Genomic DNA, 7,157 nt, shown 5'->3' on the forward strand with positions numbered 1-7,157 from the left:
GCGGTAGGAGCTCGAACCATACTCAACTTGGAGATCGTGGAACTCCGAAGATTGATTGAAGTGCTCCACAGCCTGGCTTTGTGCCTCTTCTACAGTGGTCTCGACGATCCGAGTTCGCTCTTGAATCATCGCCTTGAGATCTTCAACTTCTTGTCGAAGCCTCGTCTCTTCCACAACCTGGCTTCTCATCAAAGCCTCCAGCCCAAGACTGGAGCATCTCCCTTGTCCTCAGTCAACGTGAAGATCTGCTCCTGCTGTTTTCCCCTCTCCTCGGTCAACGTGGAGATCCGCTCCTGCTGCTTCTCCTTCTCCTCGGTTAAGGACAGAAGCAACTCCTTCTGACCTTGAGCCACCTTCTTGGCCTGGAGCACCTCGCCCTGAGCTTTATCAAGCTTGCGATACAGTTTTTGTGCCTCCTCCTTGGCTCCCTGAAACTGCCTCAAATGGATTTGTGACTGACACATCAGCACGTGAATGGAGGAGTTCACCTAGCAAGGGAAAAACTGAGGTAAGAACATTTTTTGAAATGTTCACAAAGAAACAAAAGTACAAGGTAAAAGCACCTACCACCATGTAGAGGCCGGCAGCCCGACCCCCAAGTCGAGCCGTAGACATCTCGGCCCACTCTACGACCTCCTCAGAGAAGATGGCCTCCTCGCTCTTATGGATCCCGAACTGGTGAGTCAGGACACTCCTCTTCGGAGGCTCGTGTCGGGGTCTGGAAGTGCTCACTGGCTCGAGAGAATGAGCAGCTTCTGGCTCGGGCGCTGGGGTGCTCTCTGGTTCTTCATGCCGAGCACTCCCCTCTTCTTCTAGATCCACCACGGGAGGGTGAGGGTGGACCTCCTCCTTGGGGAGATCGGCGGAGATCGACTTCGCAATGTGGACTTCGGGTGGGGCTGGGGTTGAAGAATTAACCTCCCAGCGAGGCTTCTTCGCCTTCCTCTTCTTCCCGTTCTGCATATTGTTGAAAAGGTTCCTGGCATCGACCTCCGGCATGATGACTGCAAAGAATAGAAGGTTAGTCACGAACTAATCAGAACCTTAATAAGTAAAAACCAAGGCGACCTACCAGGACTCAAGCCAGCCTACACGAGCTTATCTTCGGCAAGGTAGTCCATACAGTGGAAAACGAGCTCCGCCCAAGACTGGAGTGTCTCCCTTGTCTTCAGGTTTAGCCTAACACCAGAGTCTTGAATGGAAGCTCTCCAATGAGTAGGGAACGGCCACCCCGCAGGATTATGGACCACTAATTAACTCCGTTCCAGGTTGGGATCCTATTGGGCAGTTTGTGCAAAAGCTTATAGCCCGGGCAAGGAGACAGATAGTAGGTTCGCCCATGCTCAGGGAGGACACAAGAAGAGTTCCTCTTGATAGACAAGATGGAAGAAAAAATGTCGAGGTCGAGGGGTAGACAGTACTTGTAAAAAAGAGAAATGGTTCCTACTACATTTCGAATAGAATTCGGGTGTAACTGATCGATGGTGATGTTAAAAAACTTCATGACCTCCATAATCAAGGGGTGCAAAGGCAAACGAAGACCAGCCACGAGCTGTTCTTCAAAAATTACGATCTCACTATGATCGTGTTCCCAAGGGAAGTTACCTACGGGGAGACTATAGGAGAGCTCGCCCGGGAGGTTGTACCAGTGAACTAAGGCCCGAAGCCTGTCCACAGTCCTGATGGAAGGGCCAAAGTGATCTGGCACTCGAACTTGATAAGAAGTGGATACCGGATGTGGTGGTCAAATTTCTTAGAGGCAGTGGTTTCATCTGCCACGTCGAACCTTGTGGTGTCAGGTGTGGTGGTCTCCAGTCTCCACTGCCGGAATTCGAAAGAGAATGACCATTTACTCGATTTTAAAGGAGCGAGAGAGTGGGACCCACCATTTTTTTCTGAGTTATAGAAACTAAGTTCAGCTACAGTCCAATCACCCTCAGAAACTAAGTGTCTGAGGAATATGGAAGTATTCAATGATCTACAAATGCAGATATTTCTAATGGTATGATAACCATTGTTAAATTTAATGCGACCAACTTTCTGCAGTGGTCCCAATTTTCTAAGCTTACTATCATAGGAAGAGGTTGGAATTCATTATAGGAAAGAAGGTAAAGCCAAATCCTAAAGATTCAAAATTTGCAAAGTGGGAGCAAAATAACTCCCTTGTAATGTCATGATTGATTTGCTCAACCCAATCTCATATTGCTTGTAGGCACATGTTTCTTCCAACTGCTAAAGATACTTGGGGTAGAGTTATTGCCACCTATTCCAAAGTTAACAATACTACTAGATTGTACCAACTTCGAAAAGAGACTTGCAATATCCATTAGGGGGAAAGATTTGTGGTTATGTATTTATCTTTTCTACAATCTATTTAGAAAGAAGTGGATCATTTAAAAGCTCTAGCATGAAAGGATCTTGAAAATGGTGAGCAATACTGAAAGTTCATGAAAGAGAATAGAGTCTTTGATTTTTTTAGTCTACTTGAACCTAGAGTTTAACTTTACTATACAACATATTCTCAGTGTCAACATTGTCTCTCTTACTTCTGTTTACTCCCTTGTACAAGGGGAGGAGAGTACTAAGCATCCTATTGTTGAGAAGGATGAGGATATTATTTGTGATTATTGCAAGAAGCCAAGACATACTATGGAAAGGTGTTGGAAGCTCAATATGCATTTAAAACTAGAAAAATTCAAACTAGGAAGAAGGACAATGCTTACTTGACTATAATTGGTAATGATGTTCAAACATCCTCCTTACCTAGTTTTGGACATAGTAATCCATTTAGTTCATATGCTAAGATAGCTATTGCACTTGCTTGTTCCACATCTTTCATCCCATCAAATGTAGACTCTGGGCTAGTGTACATATGACTAGTTTACATTCACATTTTATTTGATATAAATTAAATTTAGGAAAGGATAAGATTATTGTTATTGATGGATCTTATACCCCTATCTTGGGTTAGGGTGAAGGCAAACTCACCCATAATCTTTCTCTTGGATATATTCTCTATGTACCTCAATTACATAAAAAATTGTTAGTTAGTTTTTTTACAAAATCTCCTAATTGTTTTGTGACCTTCTTTTTTGTACTTGTCATGTTTTCGAATACTTGAGAACAAGGAGGATGCTTGAAAGTGGGCATGAAGTTGATGGAGTCTACCTCTTTAATGGACCTTTAGGCTATGTTTGGTTTGAAGGAGAATGCAAGGAAAGGAAGGGAAAGGTAAGGAAACCTTTACAAACCTTATATAGGTTCCCTTGTCTTTCCTTTCTTTTCCCTACCTTTTCCTTCAAACCAAACATAGACTTAGAGTATAGATTATTGAGTCATACTGAGTTTTGTTCTAATGAGAAAATAAGTCTTTTAAAATTATGGCATTATTGTCTTGGTCATATGCTTTTTTTTATTTTATAAAAATTTTGTTTCTAAATTTGTTTAACTCAGTGCCAAAGTTGAACATTGAATGTGAAATTTGTCATCTGTCCAAACAATGTAAAACCACATATTTCTCAAGTAATAAAAGAAGCAATATTGCTTTCCACTTGGTTCATACTGATGTTCGAGGCCCATATGCTATTCCTTTCAAGGGTGGGTATAAATACTTCACTCTCTTCATTGATGACTATAGTTAGTATAGATGGATCTACTTGATGAAAAGTCATGATGACGTTCCTTTGATTGTTCAAAACTTCATGAATATGGTAGATACATAATTTGAGAAAAGAGTTAAGATAATAAGATCTAACAATAAAATGGGGTTGTTGAAAGGAAGAATAGACTTGTGATTGAAGTTGCTCAAGATTTACTATTTCAAACTCATGTTCCCACTCGTTTTTGTGGTGATGCTATTGAGACAACTATGTATCTCATTAATAGGCTTCCATCAAGGGTCCTTAACCTTCGAATTTGAGATTAAGGATCATGGTGATCTTAGATACTTTATTGGTATTGAAGTTATAAGATCCAAGAAGGGAATCTTTTTCTCACAAAGGAAGTATGTTATTGACTTGCTCAATGAAGTTGGGAAGTTAGGGTGTAAGCCTATAAAAACTCCAATTGATCTCAATCATAAGTTGAGTAACATTGGAGGAGAAGTTCTTCCAAATAGATGGATACATTAATGATTGCTAGGCCATCTCTTGTATCTTTGTTTGACTATACTTGATATATCTTATGCTGTTAAAGTGGTTAGTCAATATATGCATGAACCTAAAACAACTCATATGTAAGTTGTTAATAGAATTTTAGCTTGTCTAAAAGGATGCCCTGGTAAAGGGATGTATTCCAATCATAGCTATCTAAATGTTGAGGCATACACAGATGCTAATTGGGTATAGTTCATTGATGATGGAAAATCTACATCCGGTTATTATGCCTCAGTTAAAGGCAATGTGGTTTCATGAGAAATAAAAAATAATTATTTGTTTCTCATTTTAGTACTGAGGCAAAGTACAAGGCAATGGCTCATGGAGTGTCCGAACTACTATGGTTGAAGACCTTATTAACTGAGATGGACATCCAAGTAAATACTCCAATGAGATTGTATTATGACAATTAAGCAGTCATAAATATTATTCTCAATTCTGTCCAATATGATCGTATAAAGCACATTGAGGTGGACACACTTTATTAGAGCAATAATTGCTAGCGAAGATATTTGCCTTTCATTTGTAAGGTTAGAAGACCAACTAGCTGATTGTCTCACTAGACGTGCTCACCATCCAAAGTTTTCTAAAAACCTTGTCAAGTTTGGCATGATTAACATATATGCTCATCTTTAAGGGGAGTGTTGAGAATGCTTGGGCAAGGGTGTTTTACTCTTTTCATCATCCTTTTGTGTTTAGGCACACAAATATGGGTTTTTTTCTTTTAATTTTCTTCAAAGTATAAATAGTATTTTTAAGGGTGTGATTAATGACATACACACACACCCCTCTTCGATACCTCCTTCCTCTTCTTCTCCTCCTTTTCTCTTCTCTTCTTCTACAAGCCCTAGATCTACAACTCAATGTTTCAAGACTTAACTTGGACTGGAATCTCATTCCAGTTGATTCCAATTCCAATTCCAATTCCAATTCCAAAAAATTTTGATTATGATTCTGATTCCAACTACAAACCAAATATACCCTTAATTATAATAAATATTTATTTATTAAAAATCAAATCAGAATTAATATAAGAATAGTCATAGCTCATCAGCCTAAGAATCTTTTTTTTTTGTACCATCTTAGCAACTAATCATAATCCTAGTTTAGGTTGACCTCTAACCTGCTATGTTACAATATGTTGATTCAATGAAAGATCTGGTGAATCAGATGGTTGAACTTTGGAGTCTTGGCTAGGGGTGTTAATGGACCGGTTTTGGGTTGGATTCTATCTTAATCAAAATCAATTTGGACGGATTGGATGGAGCAATAAGACATGTTGAACTGGACCAGTCCATACTTAATAGTCCAAAGTATTTATTTGGATTCGATTGGACTGGGTCCATAATGGATTTATGTTAGATTGGGTCAGATTGAATATTTGAACCTATATCTGATCTATTAATAGAAGATAAGAACACAGATCTCAATAGACCAGGTTTGGATTGAACCAATCTAAATTAAAACTAATTTGAATAAGTTAAGCAGTCTAGACATTGAATTAGACTGGTCCAAAGTGGTCCCAAAGTATTCATTGAATTGGATTGGACTTCTGTAATGAAATTATATTGGAGCGGACCAGATTGGACCAGATCCGGTTGAATTGACACACCTAGTCTGGACCTATCTGATCTGTTCAACAGGTTACAGTATCTACAGATTTTAAAACACTTGGCCCATTGGCCAAGATGGGAAATCAGTTGTATCTCCAAAGCAGGCTCTGAAACACTTATTGTAACATCTCTCTTCTCTACAAAAATTTCTAATTAATGGGTAAATCGATGCTGAAAATGTATGAATCGGAAGAATTTTCACCAATTAAAACCCCTCCATGAATTTTGATGAACACCAATAAAATATATTTTGAGAAGAGAGAAAGAAAATTAAAAGACTTGCCTAGTGTTTTAAAAAAAACGACCAAGAAACAGAACCCTCTTTTTATGCCAAATTCGGCTTCAGTCCAGATACCCTCAGTCAAGGCACCGTTTGCGCATTTGGAGGACATGCCACGCGTCCTCCAAATCATGTAAATGGTTGAAGCATGCGAAGATGTTTTCACTCGTTATTTAACCAACCAAAACGAGACATGGTTCTATTCTCCTCTCCTCTCTTCTTCTCTCCCTTTGAGTGTCGCAGACGAGAGTCACAAGACACTCGTTCTCTTCTCCCCCTCTCTCCCCTATCCGTCGGCAGCGATTTAATATCCATTACCGCCGGCGACAAAGAATAACAACGCCACCGATGCTAACGTCGCCGGAGAGAAGCTCGCCACTTTCTCAATCAAGCTCAACAAACCAAACTCCTCTGCCTTGGACAAAACCCCCAATCTCTCGATGGAAGACAGAGTACACCCTAATTCATCGATCTTGGACAGCAATCCGGCCTTCTCCACGTTTCTCAGAACCTTCTTCTTCTCCCACTTCTTGACTATGTCAACTTTCACTTCTTCACTTCCTTAAGTAAATATCCCAGCCCCGTACCATTGTTTCTGCCAGTTCTCATCGTATCTATTCACCTGGATTCAAAATAAAGAAACATGAACAGGTGCCAGGCTCAATAGTCAATACCTACTGAAATAAAAAATCTAGACAGAGAGCGACAGTCTTTCTAGTACGCTAATACCTTTCTCTTGGGTGCCATAGCGACAATCTTTACGATTTTTTGGGCGGAAGAAAAGCGAGGAATTCCAGATCTGAAAGACGGGAGGTTGTGGTCGAACTTCCGGGAATAAGCAGCTGAAGCTGCTGGAAGTAGAGCCATTGAATTCGGAGATTCTCTTCTCTACTTTTTTCGGCAAGCTGCTCAAATTTCCTAGAGGCGGTGGTTTCATCTGCCACGTCGAACCTCGTGGTCTCGGGTGTGGTGGTCTCCGGTCTCCACTGCCGGAATTCGGAAGAGAATGACCATTTACTCGATTTTAAAGAGCGAGAGGGTGGGACCCACCATTTTTCTTATGAGTTATGGAAACTGAGTTCGGCTTCAGTCCAAGCACCCTCAGAATAT

The 7,157-nt window shown here is 40.4% G+C and overlaps 1 long non-coding RNA gene across 1 annotated transcript; it reads right to left on the bottom strand.

Annotated features, from left to right (window-relative positions):
* Nucleotides 1–5,886: 5,886 nt before the first annotated feature.
* On the bottom strand, nucleotides 5,887–7,157 carry LOC148866844 (uncharacterized). Its single transcript, XR_016110314.1, has 2 exons — nucleotides 6,777–7,157; nucleotides 5,887–6,669 (listed from the first exon to the last, which is right to left on the bottom strand). It is a non-coding gene; the product is annotated as an uncharacterized LOC148866844 (long non-coding RNA).

Source organism: Nelumbo lutea, chromosome 3 (genome assembly GCF_056320005.1).
Source record: "Nelumbo lutea isolate HS-2025 chromosome 3, American lotus-T2T, whole genome shotgun sequence".
Classification (NCBI taxonomy): Eukaryota; Viridiplantae; Streptophyta; class Magnoliopsida; order Proteales; family Nelumbonaceae; genus Nelumbo; species Nelumbo lutea.